Here is a 17716-nt window from a genome sequence, read left to right on the forward strand (position 1 = left end):
ATTTGTATGGATTGGGGTTGTCTTCGGCTAGTTTTGTGTTTACACCATGGGCTTCTTTATTTGAAGGCCTCTAGGCTTTCTGTAATGTGTTACATTATAAGTTATAAATATAAGTTTATATTTCATTATATGAATTATGAATTATGGCTAGATTTGATTTTTGTTTTTTGGAAATATATTTCATTATATAAATTATGGGCACAAGGCTTAAAGTCCAAAATAATATATTACAATCACTTTAACTCTAGCTCAAGTCTTATTAATAGAAAAGCAACCTTAGGGAAGAATCAGGTTACCCAATCCAACCAATGCCACCTCCCCTTCAACAGCAACTCAGAGAAGATTGCAGACAAAAAGAGCAAGGAAGAAGCAAGACACACAAGTACATGGAAGTAGCACTTCGCTCAACAGAAACTTCTCCTCTCTCAACTCCTTCAAAGCGGAGGGGTGGAGGAAGAAACATAGCTATACACCTGAAAGGAGCAGAGACCAGGTTTAGTTCCGATCGAAACAGATAACAAGCTTGGCAAACGCAGGCTATTATACTTGCCTTAAGGAAAGGGTGACCAAATTGATAACCTTCCACTGCCAAGTGATCTGCATCTTGGAGCTTCACAACAACCTACAAGGGAGGATCTCTTTATCATACAGGTGTCCTGCTAAAACCCAGCAAAACCCCATCTAAGAGGGGAACTAATACTAAAAAACCTAGAGACTGAAGAGAAAACTATGGAATAAACAAGAAAAAACAGCTAAAGCTACCCTATGACCAGGGGTGCCCACGGTTTAAGAACCGCTGGTTCCGGTTCGAGTTCCGGTTTAAAATGGTTTAAAGGTCTGTTCGAAAAATGATAATTTAAAACGGTTTGAAAGCGATTTAAGGGTGGTTTAAGAGCAACTTAAAGGAAAAAATTAGATGAAAATTTTATTGATTTAGAATTTAAGTTATATTTGTAAAAATATTTTAATTTTTTTTAAAAATCTTTCAATCAAAATAAAATAAGAAAAATAAGAATAAAAATAATTTATTTTTAAGAAAAATTTAATAAGTAAAGACTTGAATTTATTAAAAAATTAAAAATAAAATTAATTTTTAAAAAAAATTAGAAAAGGTGCATGAACTTAATTTTGCTTATGTATCCTTTTAGGATTTAGAGAAATCAAAATTTTCAGTTATAAGTTGAGAAAAGGGATATTGAGTTGGTTTGGTCATGTGAAGCATAAACTAGGAAAGCTCCAATTAGGCAAGTAGAATATGTTGGGTTGAGGATAGAAAGAAAATAATAGGTAGACCTAAACTGACTTGGAGGAGAATAGTACGATATGACCTAGAAGCATTTCACATTTTCGAGGATTGGAATTGAATATTACTTGCCATTTTTAAAAAAATTATATGATAATTGATAATTAAAAAAATATAAAAAAATATCAAAATAGAGGGTATTGAAAATTTTATTGAAGATATAAAATAATAACAGAGTAATTGAGATACTATTAAAAATTTTAGTGAGCATAAAAATAATAAAGTAGGAGAATTGTGAAAGTACTGAAATTAAAAGGAGTGTAGAAAATAATTATTTAGAAAATTTGAGGGAAATTGAAAGAGTATTAAGAATTAAAGAGAGTGTAGAGAATATTTATGTAGAGAATTAATAATATATATATGAATTAGGAGTAGAGTGAAATATTTATTGAATTTTTTTATATTTAAATTGCTAGTTTGTTCCGGTTCGAAATCTTCTGTTCAATCCGGTTCGAAACTGTTGGTCCGCGATTTTTAAAAATTATGAATCTGAATCAAACCATAAAAAGACAATTTTGATCCGATTTGAAGCAGATTCCAATTTTGATCAATTTCAATCCAATTTTAATCAAATCAATTTCAATTCGATTCTAGTTCGAAACCAGACCGTGGCCACCCGTATCTATTACCATAGCTAAAAAGAAGACAGAGAGAGGTCATGATTGATCATTTAAATTGAATATTTCAAATTAAAATAATAAAATATTTAAATCAGGTTAAATAAAGTTAAATATTATTTAAATTCATTTTAAATTATTAATTTATCAATCTATACAACAAAATAAATTAATAAATTAAAGTTATTTTTAATATTTAAAATATTAAAATAATATGATCTGAAAATAGAATAATATATTTTCTCGAAAAAAATATAAATATTATTAGACAAAAAGTTTTCTATTTTTTTTTGCAGTTGGGGAAATGGAAGAAGAAGACAGTTAGCATTAGCCATCTTGGTCCGCTTGATGATTTACTTCTCGGATCTCATGGAGAAGAATATTTCTGCTCTTTCATGATTTGCTGAACCTGGTAAAACCTAAAGCTCAGCTCTTTCACGGTGAGTAGCCTGCAATGTTTGCTTTTTCCAGTTCAAGACTGTCTTTGAATAAGATTGTTTCTCCCTTTGTCTCAAATGCACAACTGGGTATTCTTCCCTTTCACTCATTATTCGTAATCAGATCCTTATCATCTGGGGTATCTTTTAATTTGAGTGACCACACAGTTACAGTTTCCTTTCTCATGAATTCATGTGGATTAACCCTAAAATCTGCTCAATCTGTCTCTAAAAAGATAGGTTTTAATACCCTTGAAAGACCAGACTCAGTACTTAGGCTTCTCAGGGAACATGGATTCACCAATTCCCACATCTCCAAAATTGTTAAGATCAGGCCCAATGTGCTTTTACGTCATCCTGAAAGGACAATTTTACCCAAACTTGAGTTTCTACGTTCTATAGGGGTTTCAAGATCAGACCTTTCTGTAATTGTTTCTCAGAACCCAGAGTTGTTGAATCGAAGTATTAAGCAAAATCTGATCCCACAATATCATATCCTCAAAAGTATACTCGCTTCTGATGAGAAAGTAATTAAATGTTTGAAACGCTTGTTAAAATCTTCTATAGTGCAATCGCAGAACGACTTTTTTGCCAATTTATCACTTTTAAGAGATCTGGGAATTCCCCAATCTTCCATCTCTCTCTTGGTCACCTATAATCCCTTTATTGTGTGCCTAAAAGCTTTCAATTTTGCTGAAGGAGTTAAGAAAGTTATTAAGACAGGATTTGATCCTTCAAAATCTGCATTTGTTCGGGCACTCCAAGTTTTGCTTGGAATGACGCAGAAAACATGGGAACACAAAATTGAGGTTTTTAGGAGGTGGGGTTTATCTGAAGATGAGATATCATCGATTTTCAGAAAGAATCCCTTGTGTATGGCTCTGTCTGAGAAGAATATTATGTGCAGCATGAATTTTCTTGTGGGCAAGATTGGTTGGCAGCCTGCTGCTGTTGCTAGAGTTCCAGTTGTTCTGTGCTATGGTTTGGAGACATGGATTATGCCTAGATGTTCAGTCATAAGAGTTTTGCTTTTGAAGGGTTTGATCAAGGCAGATGTCCCTCTATCCACAGCCTTGAATAGTAGTAAAAGAACTTCTTGAAAAGGTTTGTGATCAAGTATCAGGATCAGGTGCCTCAATTATTGGATATCTTTCAAGGAAAAATGGAGCTTAAAGAACTTGGATTTGGTTTTGATGATAAATCTGTAATTCTGGATTAGGAGACATATAGCCTAGCATGGGATGTTTTGATAACTGATAATATTATGAATAGTTTTGATAACTGAATTTCACTTTTCATTTATTGTCTTGGATGGCAGAATTTTTTCTTTTTTTGGGCTTAATTAAGCTTTGATGCCTGAGTCGTTTACTTCAACTATTTGTGTTTGGTAAGACAAAGGTGCTGGCTTCCGTTTCCTCAGGCTAAAGATGACTTGGGGTGCTACTGGTACATTTTATCCTTAGTTACTGATAATCCAAACTGTGTCATTGGGATTGCAATTGTTATTTGTTGAGTTTCCTAGCAGTAGACTCTGAAGAAAAGAATATTGGGTTATTCCTATTTGAAGGGATATAAACAGTGGCAAATGTGTTAAGCGGGAACCCAAAGTGGGATGCCCTAACCAATTATGTCTTTAAAGGTATAAACAGTGTCATATTTGCAATTCAGGAATTGAAAAGTGGAATTTGATCCTCTTAACCATGAAATTTGTCTTTCACTTTTGGCACTCCTGTTGGCTAGCTAATACAAGTCTTTCTTGTTGAGTGGAATCATCCCCAGGTTCTCAGTCACTGGTTTTCTACTGAAGTATTAATCAAGGAGAACATTTTGTTTTCAATCTGTGCAGGTAGTGTTCCAAGTGCTAACCGGATCCATCGAAGACTGTGTAGTGTAAGGAGCAGGTTCTTCAGTTTCTTAGTATTTTTGGCTATTAAACTTGGATTTGAGTAGAAGAACAATCATTGCAGATCCAGTGGGAATTCCTCTTCTCTTTTTCTTTGAATTTAAAATCTTTTTAATTTTTTAATTGCAGATACATTGGAGGTGATGATTCAATATTTGTTCTAAAATATTTGAGAAAAAAGAAAGATGTAAAATATGCAAAATCTGTGGCTTTGGCTATTTCCTCCCTTTGTCCACTTGTGATGTTTTGTAGAGAATGATAATCTTATTCTGGTGGAAGCATTCATTGGTTAAAGGATTTATTTGACATTACAATTCGATCTGTTATGTTATCCAGAAAAATATATATTTTTTAAAGTATACTAATTAGAGAATATTAAAAATAATTTAAAATTAAATTTATTAAATTTTAGTTATAAGAATATTAAAATAATAAAATAATTTTTTACATATTATTTCTTTTAATAGCATCTAAAATAATATTATTTTCCTGAAAAATAATTATATCTCTTTAACTTTAATACCAAGCAGGCACTATGTTTGGATAGTCAAAAAGAGGAGTGTGGTCTGTGTTTTTCAAATCTGCCCTTCTTCAATGTGGCAATGCTTAGAAAGCAGGGTTGACAATTATTGTCAATATAGATTCTCAAAGTCAAATATTTTTCCCAAGGGGGCTTATCTAATATTTTTCGCCTTGACATTCTTTAGTTGCCAGATTCAGAGGCAGTCTCAAAAGCTTGTGCCCCTATTTGGACTTTATGGCATTTCCGGGAACATCTTAATTTGGCAGGGAACATCATTTTGCCTTGCAAGGTTCCTTAATTTGGCAGGGAGCATCATTTTGCCTTGCAAGTGTTTGGTGATTGGAGGCTGTGCAAGTGATGAATCCTATGATCATGGGATATTCTTGTTTCCTTCAAGGTGCCTAGTCACGTCGTAAGGCTGAAGCACTTCAGTCACGCAAAACTCTTCTATTCTATGGATTAATCAGCGTGATCTGAGCAGTGTGTGTTAGTTGAGATAGTTTTGCAGGAACCTTTCTTTGCAGTTCAGTCCAATAAAAATTTATAGAAAATATAAGCCTAACTGAACAATATAAATATAAAACTGAATTAAATTAATTCAATTTAATTTTTCCGTTAACACCGTTTAGTATTCATCCATTACAATTGTTCTCATTGATACATTTAATTTTTTTTTATTTTCTTTTATGGTTAGATATATTATTGATGTGATGTTTTATTATTTAGATAGAGGTAAAATTCGAGATGCTTATATTCTCTAAAAATTGTAACAAAAATTTGATGATTATTAAATTAAACTCGTAAAAACTTCTTAATAGTATATCACTATCAAATGAAGAATACTTTTCACTGATTTGTTAATTTAACTACCTTATAAAAAAAAATAAAGAAAAAATTATTATTTAGTTCTTATATTTTAATGAAATTAATTATTTAATATCGAATAGGGAATACTTCTTACTAATTGATTAGTTTAACTGCTTCGTTAATATAATCAAACTACTTAAATCAAAATAATTACTTTTATAAAAAAAATAAAGGAAAATTTATTATTTAATTTTTAATTTTAACAAAATTAACTATTTAATTTTTATATTTTAAAAAATATATTATTTACATCTTGTAATTTACTTTCATTAAATTATTTATTCTATACGTTAAAAATTCTATTAGTCAAATTACTATTTAATTTTTATTTTTTAATTAAATTAATTATTTAGTTCATATATTTTAAAAAATATATTATTTAATTTTTATAATTTAGTTTTATTAATTTTTTAGTCCACTCTATTATTTTTTACTCCTAAAGACAAATAGATCGCTAAATTTAAAATATGTCAAATTAAATACATAAAAACTATAATCACACTAAATAAAGTTAAATATTTTTTAAAGAGAATTACCTATAACCAATTAAAAAAATTAATTTATCAATTTTTATTATAAAATAAATTAATAAATAAAAAATATTTTAAAAATTAAAAATAATCAAATAATATGATTTTAAAATGTAATAATTTATTTTCCAAAAAAAAAAAAAAACAAATATTAGTAGACACAAGTTAGTGCTCTGTTCTGTGCAGTTGGGTCTTGCTTCGCTTGATGATTTACTGCTCAGGTCTCATGGGGAAGAATATTTCAGGCTCTTTCATAATTTGCTGAAGCTGGTAAACCCTAAAGCTCAGCTTCCTCACTGTGAGTAGCCTGCAATGTTTGCTTTTTCCAGTTCAAGACTATCTTTAAATAAGATTGTTTCTCTGTTTGTCTCAAATGCCCAACTGGGTATTCTTCCCTTTCACCCATTATTAGTTATCAGATCCTTTTCTTCTAGGGTATCTTTTAATTTGAATGACTACTCATTTACAGTTTCCTTTCTTATAAATGCATGTGGATTAACCCTAAAATCTGCTCAATCTGTCTCTAAGAAAATATGTTTTAAAACCCTTGAAAGACCAGACTCAGTACTTAGGCTTCTCAGGGAACATGGATTCACCAATTCCCACATCTCCAAAATTGTTAAGATGACGCCCAGGGTGCTTTTACTAAATCCTGAAAGGACAATTTTACCCAAACTTGAATTTCTATGTTCTATAGGTGTTTCAAGATCAGACCTTTCCGCATTTGTTTCTCAGAACCCATATTTGTTGTATCGAAATATTAAGCAAAATCTGATCCCACATTATCATATCCTCAAAAGTATACTCGTTTCTGATGAGAAAGTAATTAGATGTTTGAAACGCTTGTTAAGATCTTCTATAGTGCAATCGCAGAACGACTTTTTTTGCCAATTTCTCACTTTTAAGAGTTCTTGGAATTCCTCAATCTTCCATCTCTTTCTTGGTCACCTATCATCCCCATATTGTGTGCCTAAAAGCTTTCAATTTTGCTGAAGGGGTTAAGAAAGTTATTAAGATAGGATTGGATCCTTCAAAATCTGCATTTGTTCGGGCACTCCAAGTTTTGCTTGGAATGACGCAGAAAACATGGGAACACAAAATTGAGTCTTTTAGGAGGTGGGGTTTATCTGAAGAAGAGATATCATCGATTTTCAGAAAGAATCCCTTATGTATGGCTCTGTCTGAGAAGAATATTATGTGCAGCATGAATTATCTTGTGGGCAAGATGGGTTGGCAGCCTGCTGCCGTTGCTAGAGTTCCAGTTTTTCTGTGTTATGGTTTGGAGACATGGATTATGCCTAGATGTTCAGTCATAAGAGTTTTGCTTTTGAAGGGTTTGATCAAGGCAGATGTCCCTGTATCTACAGCCTTAAATAGTTGTAAAAAGCACTTCTTGAAAAAGTTTGCATCAAGTATCAGGATCAAGTGCCTCAATTATTGGATATCTTTCAAGGAAAAATGGGGCTTACAGAACTTGGATTTGGTTTTGATGATAAATCTGTGATTCTGGATTAGGAAATATATAGCACGCATTGTCAATAAACCTATGGATTTCCATTTTTCATTTGGTGATGTTTTCTAATTGAGTCCCTTATTGGTGAACATTGCTAACTTAATTTTCATTATTGTCTTAGAGAACTATTTTTGATGGTTTAAGTTAATAGATTTTTGTTCAAAGGTTCTACTTTTCAGAACTGATAACATTACAAGTAGTTTTGATAGCCGAATTTCAGTTTTTATTACTGTCTTGGATGGCTTTTTTTTTTTCTTTGGTCATAACTAGGCTTTGATACCTCAGTCCTATTAAGCATTGAAGTGTTCATATTTTGTGTTTGGTAAGACAAAGATGATGGCTTCCTTTTCTTCAGGCTAAAGGTAACTTAGAGTGCAGGTGCTCAATCGCTGGCTTTCTGCTGAAGGCTTAATAGAGGAAAACTTTTTGTTTTCAATCTGTGCAGGTAATGTCCAAGTACTAACTTGCTCCATCCATGACTGGGTGGTGTAAGCAGCAGATTCTTATTTTTGGCTATTCTAGACCTAGGACTTGGATTTGAGTAGAATACCAGTCATTGCAGATGATATGAATATAATTTCTTTTTTAATATTTGGTGTTTTGGGGAAGGGAGATGGAGGTGATGATTCAATATTTGCTATAAAATATTTGAGAAAAAGAAGATAGAAGTGGCATCGCATATTTTGGACTTTCATGATGAGCAACATGAAGAAGGATGTGAAATTTTTTATTTTTAATGAAAATTGTTTTATTTTTTTAATTTTAGACTTCTTTTTGGAAATAATTTAAATTTTCAGATAAGATTTTAATTATTTTGTGAGTCCATATGTATTATTTTATTTATGCTGTCTTCTATAGTTGCTTGATTTTATACAAAGTAAAATAACTTTGCGCAAAAAAAAAAAATTAACATAAATTTATTATTAGATATTTTTGTGAAATGATTTTTTTTATAAAATATTTAATTATAAAATTTTTTTATGAACTTAACAGAAAAAATAATTGTTAAAATGAGTATATCCAATTAATTATTTTAAATTAATGAAAATTTTTAATTTTATGAAAAAATGGTGATTTAAAATAATTTTACAACTCACTTTATGTTAATTTTTGGAAAATGATATATTTTTTTGTAAAGTGAATGAGCATATATAATATTTTAATTATTTTAGTATTTCCTATCCTATAATTTTTTAAAGAAATTTTATCACATCTAATTTATTTATTAAATTTTTTTTTTAAATATATATATATATATATATATATATATATATATATATATATATATATATATATATATATATATACTTTGCAAAGAAACTTTATCCTTTCTCTATTAAATTAATAATTTTTTTTATAATTAACTATTTTATAAAAAAAATAATTTGCAAAAATATCATTAAATGAATTATAAAATTTAGTTAAACTATCTTATTTTTTATATCAAAATAAATTTATTTTTGTAATAGAACTAAATAACCAATATTTTTAATATGATTGATTTATTTTCATGGTCAATTATTAAAATTTTAAATTTAAAGATTTTAATTTGAAAAAGAAAAAGAATGCAAGCGATCTATGAAGTAATTTTGTACTTTTTTCCCCTTAAATTAATATCAGTTATTTTTTTGTTTCCTAATTTCACAAGTAATGCGCCCTCAAATTTTTCTTTGCTCTTAATTTTGGTATTGTAACGTGAAATTATAAAATAAAAATATTTTCTCTTACTATTATAATACATTATTTTAAATTTTAATATTGTCATGTGCCATTTACTATATAAAAATTATTATGTTTAATAATTATAATAATTAATATAAGTAATTATTACTATTACTATTCTTATTAAATATTTTTATTGTTATCATAATTTTTATAGTTAATTAATTAAAAATATTATATATATTTCAATAATTGTATAAATTTATCATTTAATGATTTTTTAATTTTTAATTATTTTATTTAAATATAAAAATTTAAGAATTATGTATCATAAAATTAATAAAATAATTTAAAATTATACTATAAAAGTAATTATATGAAGTTAAATGGTTTGCACTCTTTTTTTTTATATTTAATAAATTTTAATTTACTCTAATATTATTTTATTTTTATTTATCTTATTTTAATATGCATTTAATAAAAACATATTTTCAATTATATATTAAATATTATATATATAATTAATTATAGAAAGATGAAATAAAATTTTATTTTCATAACTATGGTAAACAAGAAATTTATATTAATATTTAATTTTTATTATTTTTTTTATATTTTTAATATAATTAATAAATAATTAATATTATTATTTTAGTAAATATTAATCATATATATATATATATATATATATATATATATATATATATATATATATATATATATATATATATATATATATATATATATATCTCAAGTAATTCCATTAAATTCTCTCCATTATAATGCAGTGAGCTATTGCATGACATTCTAAATTTTAGTGTTATCACATGACACTTATCATATAAAAGTTATTATTATTATTAATTATAATAATTAATATAAGTAATTATTATCACTATTACCATTAATTATTTTTATTATTATCATTGTTATCATAATTTTTATAGCTAACTAATTAAAAATATTAGATATATTTTAATTATTTTATAAATTTCTCATTTAATGATTCTTAAATTTTTAATTATTTCTTTGAAAATAAAAATTTAAGAATTATATATCTTAAAATTAATAAAATAATTTAAAATTATACTATAAAATTATACTTTGTACTCTCTTTTCTTTTTATGTATTTAATAAATTTTAATTACTTTAATATTATTTTATTTTCCTTTATCTTATTTTAGTATGTATTTAATAAAGACATATTTTCAATTATATATTGAATACTATATATATATATAATGAATTATTAAAAAATAAAATAAAATTTTATTTTAATATTTATGGTAAACAAGAAATTTATATTAATATTTAATTTTTTTATATTTTTATAGTATAATTAATAAATAATTAATATTATTATTTTAATTAATATTAATCATTACACACGCGCGTGTGTGTGCTTGTGTTCTAAGTAATTTTATTAAATTCTCTATATTATAAAGCAGAATGGTTTTTTTGTAGCATTCTAAATTTTAATACTACCATATGACATTCTAAATTTTAATACTACCACTTGATATTTACTATATAGAAATTATTATATTTAATAATTATAGTAATTAATATAAGTAATTATTATCATTACTATTATCATTAAATATCTTTACACTTACCATTGTTACCACAATTTTTATGACTAATTAATTAAATATATATATATATATATATATATATATATATATATATATTTATTTATTTATTTCAATAATTTTCTAAAATTATCATTTAATGATTCTTAAAATTTTAATTATTTCATTTAATTATAAAAATTTAAGAATTATATATCTTAAATTTTATAAAATAATTTTAAATTATACTATAAAAGTGCTGACATAGAGTTAAATATTTTATCCTCTCTTTTTTATGTGTTTAATAAATTTTAAAAACTTTTAATATTATTTTATTTTTATTTATTTTACTTTATTATGTATTTAATAAAGATATTTTTTAATTATATATTAAATATGGTATATATTATGAATTATGAAAAAATAAATAAAATTTTATTTTCATAGTTATGGTAAATAAGAAATTTATATTAATATTCAATTTTTATTATTTTGTTATATTTTTATAGTATAATTAATAAATAATTAATATTATTTTTTTGTTAATATTAATTTAAATTATATATTTATGTTAAGTAATTTCATTGATTTTTTATTTTTTATTAATTAATTATATAATTTTTTAAATTATGATTAAGTTATTAATTTTCTGTATATATAAGTTATAAATTATTTAATTATTACACTTTAATATTATAACAAGTTATTATTATTATTATTATTATTATTATTTAGAAAGCTCAAAGTAATTAGAGATAAGAAAAATTAAAAGTTAATTAGATTAATTTATTAATTATACCCAATAAACACTTATGCTATTTTTATGTATGTTCTGTTTTCGTTTCCCAATAAAGAGGTGATCCAAATTTCTGTAAACCAAATTGAAAAGTAGATAGGATTTTAAATTTATCATATTTATATCAAGCGACAATTTTCTAAATAAGATTGTTTCTTTGTTGTCTCAAATGCCCAATTGGGTATTCTTCCCTTTCACTCATTATTTGTATTCAGATCCTTTTCATCTAGGGTATCTTCTAATTTAAATGACCACTCATTTACATTTTCCTTTCTCATAAATTCATATGGATTAACCCTAAAATCTGCTCAATCTGTCTCTAAGAAGATATGCTTTAAAACCCTTGAGAGACCAGACTCAGAACTTAAGGCTTCTCAGGGAACATGGATTCACCAATTCCCACATCTCCAAAATTGTTAGGATGAGGCCCATTGTGCTTTTACTGCATCCCGAAAGGATATTGTTGCCCAAACTTCAGTTTCTATGCTTTATAGGGGTTTCAAGATCAGACCTTTCTTTAATTGTTTCTCAGAACCCAGCTTTGTTGAATCGAAGTATTAAGCAAAATCTGATCCCAAATTATCATATCATCAAAAGTGTACTCGTTTCTGATAAGAAAGTAATTATATGTTTGAAAAACTTGGTAAAAACTTCTATAGTGTTTTCGCAGAACGAATCTTTTGCCAATTTATCACTTTTAAGAGGGCTTGGAATTCCTCAATCTTTCATCTCTTTCTTTGGTTATTCATCATCCCTCTCGTATTTGCCTAAAAGCTTTCAATTTTGCTGAAGGGGTTAAGAAAGTTATTAAAATAGGGTTTGATCCTTCAAAACTTACATTTGTTAGGGCAGTCCATGTTTTGCTTGGAACGACGCAGAAAACATGGGAACACAAAATTGAGGTTTTTAGGAGGTGGGGTAATCCGAAGAAGAGATTTCGTCAATTTTCAGAAAGAGTCCCTTATGTGTGGGTCTGTTTGAAAAGAAAATTATGTGCAACACGAATTTTCTTGTGTGCAAGATGGGTTTGGGTAGAGTTCCAGTTGTTCTGTCCTATGGTTTGGAGACAAGCATTATGCCTAGATGTTCAGTCATAAGAGTTTTGCTTTTAAAGGGTTTTATCAAGGCAGATATCCCTGTATCCTCGGTCTTGACTAGTTGTGAAAAGTGCTTCTTGAAAAGGTTTGTAATGAAGTATCAGGATCAGGTGCCTCAATTATTGGGCATCTTTCAAGGAAAAATGAGGCTTACAGAACTTGGCTTTGATTTTGATGATAAATCTGCGATTCTGGATTAGGAAACAGATAACGTGCAATGTGAATCGTGAACCTATGGATTTCCATTTGCTGATATTTTCTGATCGACTACCTTATTGGTGAACTAGCAAAGCTTGAATGAACAACCTTTTTATTGTCGGTATTGTCTAAGAGGACTGTTTTTAATGGTTAATTTAGTACATTTTTGTTTAAATGCAGTTCCTTACACAACCAATAATATTATGAATAGTTTTAATAGCTGAATTTCACTTTTCAAAATTTGTCTTGGATTGTACTAGCAAAGATTTGATACCTCGGTCGTTTACCTCAACTATTAAGCATTGAAGTGCTTGTATTTTGTGTTTGGTAAGACGAAGATAATGGCTTCCCTTTCCTCAGGCTAAAGATAACTTGGGGTGCATACATTTTTATTGTTAGTAGCCAGTTGTCCAAAATTGTGTAGCTTGCTGAAGCTTGCTAAACGAATTATGTCTTCAGAGGCAACCAAATTATTTATTGAGTTTCCTACCAGTAGACTGTCAAAACAAGAATCTTGGGTTATGCCTATGTTAACGGATATAAACTGTGTCAAATGTGCAACAGGAACCTAAAGTGGAATGCTCTAACCAATTATGTCTTTAGAGGATATAAAAAGTGTCATATGTGCTAAGCAGGAATTGAAAATTGGAATTTGATCCTCTTAACCATGAATTTTTCCCGCTCTTTTGGCACTCCAGTCGACTTGGGAACAGAAGACAGTGGAGTTTCTCTGTGCCTATTGGTATATATACAAGCCTTTCTTGTTGAAGGGCTCAATCACTGGTTTTCTGCTGAAGGCTTAATCAAGAAGAACTTTTCGTTTTTCCCAGTACTAACTGGATCCATCCATGACTGGGTGGTGTAAGCAGCAGGTTCTTCAATTGCTAAGTATTTTTGGCTATTCTACACCTTGGCCTTGGATTTTGGTAGAAGAAGAATCGTTGCAGATCTAATGGGAGTTCTTCTTTTTTCTTTGAATTTAATTTCTTTTTAAATTTTTGTTGTTTTGGTAAAAGGAGATGGAAGGGTGATCATACAGTATTTGTTGTAAAATATTCAAGAAAAAGAAGATGGAAAGGCTATTTCATATATATATTTTTTTAATTAGGTAAAAAGTAATAAACTGTTAGAGTTATCCCAAATAGTCATATAAGCATGTTTCGAAATTCAATTAGACCATCAACTATTTGAAAAACTTATATAACTCTAAAATTATTTTAAAATAGTTATAATTAAACTAAAGCGAGCCATGTGAGAGGACATCCGTTTTCTTCCAACTTCTTCCATCATCACTTACATTTCTATAAAAGAAGCACCAATCTATTACAGCAAGAGCCATCACTGATCTTAAAATGGGCTGTTCACGAGCAAGGAGAAGAAGGACCTTTTTAAGAAAGAAGAATAAGATTGCAGTGGAAGTGAAGTTGGTCTGAAGGTGTGTCAGGGCTGAAAGTTAGAGTGTACAAAGAGAGTTGGTTTTGGTGGTGAGGTTAAAGGTGGTGGTGGTGGTCATTGAATAAGCTCTTCACTCGTTGGACAAATCCAAAATCCTCCTAAACCTATAGTTAATTCCATCAGAGTAAATTAATGCGCGCACAAACAAAGATTCCAACACATGCAAAAGAAATTAAGAAAATTAATGACTAGTATTATTTAGCATTACATTCTCAAAAGTTCCGAGCACCACAACACCATTAAGAAGAGAGATGCATGTTATAGCCTGCCAACATTTTATATATATTTCAAAATGGTGCTTCTTGTGGCCGTTGGATTGTTATGTGGCCGTGTCTTTCGATGATGCAGTTAAGAGGCACAGCAGAAGGGATATAGTCATTACATTTCGAGGAACAAAACATGTGTGGGTTGCTAATTTCATGAGCTGTCTCACACTTGCGACGCTAGACCCTCATAATCCCCGGCCAAATGTGAAGGTGGAATCTAGCTTTTTGAGATCGTACACTTTAGATGAAAGTGACAAGTTTGGACTCGAAAGTTATCACAAATAGCCGCTATATGAAGTGTCAAGATTGCCAGACAAGTACTAATGAGAGGAAATCGACATATCCTTGATAAGCCACACAATATGGGGAGTTCACTTGCTCTTCTTCTTGTTTATGATATTTTTGAGCTTGGATTGAACAGACTCAACAAGCCAAGCATGACTATTCCAATGACTGTGATTTCATTTGAAGGGCCGAGAGTAGGGAACATAGGGTTCAAGGAGAGGTGTGAGGAATTGGGTTCTCATTTGCTCTCCTTTCATTTTGAAAAAAAAAAAATATATATATATATATATATATATATATATATAGCTGTGTATCTAATCTCTTAGAGTTTGATATCCTGTTGTAACACTTTTCTCAAACCAATATAGAAAATTGTTATACATTTTACATGGATCACTGCATCATGTTGCAAGATACCAACAGCTCCAGCAACACCAATACATCAACCGCTCCATAAATAGTCTCCATAACAAATCCTCTCATCATTGCAAATACCTTAATTTCCATCAATGCTGCCCACAACTTCCACTAAAATTAACCCCATGAGATTATCCTTCATGGCGTGCTCAGTTTAATGCATTACTCACTGGTTATGATTTATACAGGTATGCCATTGGTTCAATCCCATGTCCTCCATCTACCACTGGTCCTACAAATGGCCCCAATCCTAATCTTGCATATAATCTTCGGGCTCGTCAGGATAGCTTGATACATGCTATTCTTGCATCAGTTAGGGGAACATCAATGAGCGCAAGTTCGCCCACAAAAGATATGATATTTTGAAGATATTCAGATAAGGCTTTGGTTCCACGACTTATTGACAACTTCTCTTCGAGATGCATGACTTGAGAACGAGATTTATTGGCCATAACTGTGCCAATTTGTTCTAGGCAGTAGCAGAGGTTTGAGAAGCCAAGAGATTCAGATAGTGGTTGAATGAATGATAGAACGAAGAAGAAAGAAATTAATAAGGAAGCAGCTTGCTAGCCAGTAAATGACCTAAGCCAAGGTGTGAGCAAATTTACTTGTATACGGGCACTTTAGTGTCTTTGACTGATTTTGTGATGGCTAATAATGGGCCATGGTTCAATTTTCAGACTTAAATGTATCATTTTAAATAATTGATAGGTATAGTTAGACTGTAAAACTCTTTAAGAGCTTATGTGACTATTTGGGATAACATTAATGAATCAAAATTAGGATTTATCTTTTTTTTTTTAAATATAGACTATAGATGAGATTCGAATCGGAGATCTCACAATTTTGGAAGCAACACCAATATCATTTTTTTTAGGAGGGGATAAAAAATAAAAATTTAAAACTGGCACATGTCAAGTGAGTGATATGAACAATCCAAGCTAGACAACATACCAACAATCATTGAACCAAAACTTATAGGTCATATTTTAGACTTTAACGATGCTCAACATGAAGAAGGAATTGAAATTTTTTATTTTGGATTTTTTGTTTTGAGGCAAATTATTTATTTTTTTCTAATTTTAGACTTAATTTTTTAGTTTTTAAAATAATTTAAGTTTTAGTAATTATTTTGAGGTTCTGTAAGCATAAATTTATTAATATCCTAAAAAAAATGGTCAGTTTTTTTGAAGGTTTAGAAAAGAAATATAAACGATCAATTAAATTTTGCTTACAAAAAAGTCAATTAAATTTTGATAGAAAAATAATGAACTAAATTTACACTTTTTCCCAATATATTAATATCAATTATTTTTGTTCTTTTTTTTTTTAATCGTTTTTGTTGTTAATCTCTTAATTTCAAAAGCAATGGAAATGGGATGAAAAATAACATAGGGACTAAACTGTAGGTTTTATAAAATTTTAAAGACTAAATTACTTAGTTTTCAAAATGTAATGACTAAATTATAAAGTTTTATCAAATTTTAGGGACTAAATCATAATATACCAAAAATAATTTAGATGTTGATTAAATTTCTTTGAAAGCTTTAGTTTAATTGTTCAAAATTAAAATGTTTGAATAAAGTAAGCAATAAGCGCAAATTTTTTAATTTAGCCAATCAATTGGCCTAATTAATTATAGTTAATGTATATTAAGCTTTTGATAAAACTATATTTTATTATTGTGGTTGAATTTATCCGACAAGATGCAACATGAATTTTCTTGTGTGCTAGATGGGTTGGCAACCTGTTACTGTTACAAGAGTTTTAGTTGTTCTGTACTAAGGTTTAGAGATGAGGATGATGCCTAGATGTTCAGTCATAAGACTTTTGCTTATAAAGGGTGTTTTTTTTAATTATTATTATTAAAAAATAAACATAGTTAACAAATGAAAATATCTATGCAAGACCCTCAAATAAAAATGGTAGCAAATGGCATACAATCTGCCAAAAAAACTTTTAGAACATAACATCAGCCATTAGCAGAGCTTGTCCAGATAAAGCATCTCTATCAAGAGGTCTCATCCTAAAGTACAGATGCAGATCTTTTGCAGACTTATTTGTTAGACAAATTGCAATTATTACCTTTTTAGTTGTGGAATCACAAATATTTAATGACCTCACCGATTTTCTATAATGAAGGTATAAAATCCTCCTCAGTGAGCCATAACAGGTAAGTCATAAATAGATAAAGGCCGCACAATTTTGCTAGTCAAATCCTCAAGTTGAATATCAAAACAAAACCAATCCATTTCCAAAGAAATTAAAGTTACCGA

The 17716-nt window shown here is 28.7% G+C and overlaps 1 pseudogene; it reads left to right on the forward strand.

Annotated features, from left to right (window-relative positions):
* Nucleotides 1-2179: 2179 nt before the first annotated feature.
* Nucleotides 2180-3655, forward strand: LOC131178616 (uncharacterized; annotated as a pseudogene).
* The last annotated feature ends 14061 nt before the right edge of the window (nt 3656-17716 follow it).

Source organism: Hevea brasiliensis, chromosome 1 (genome assembly GCF_030052815.1).
Source record: "Hevea brasiliensis isolate MT/VB/25A 57/8 chromosome 1, ASM3005281v1, whole genome shotgun sequence".
Taxonomy (NCBI): domain Eukaryota; kingdom Viridiplantae; phylum Streptophyta; class Magnoliopsida; order Malpighiales; family Euphorbiaceae; genus Hevea; species Hevea brasiliensis.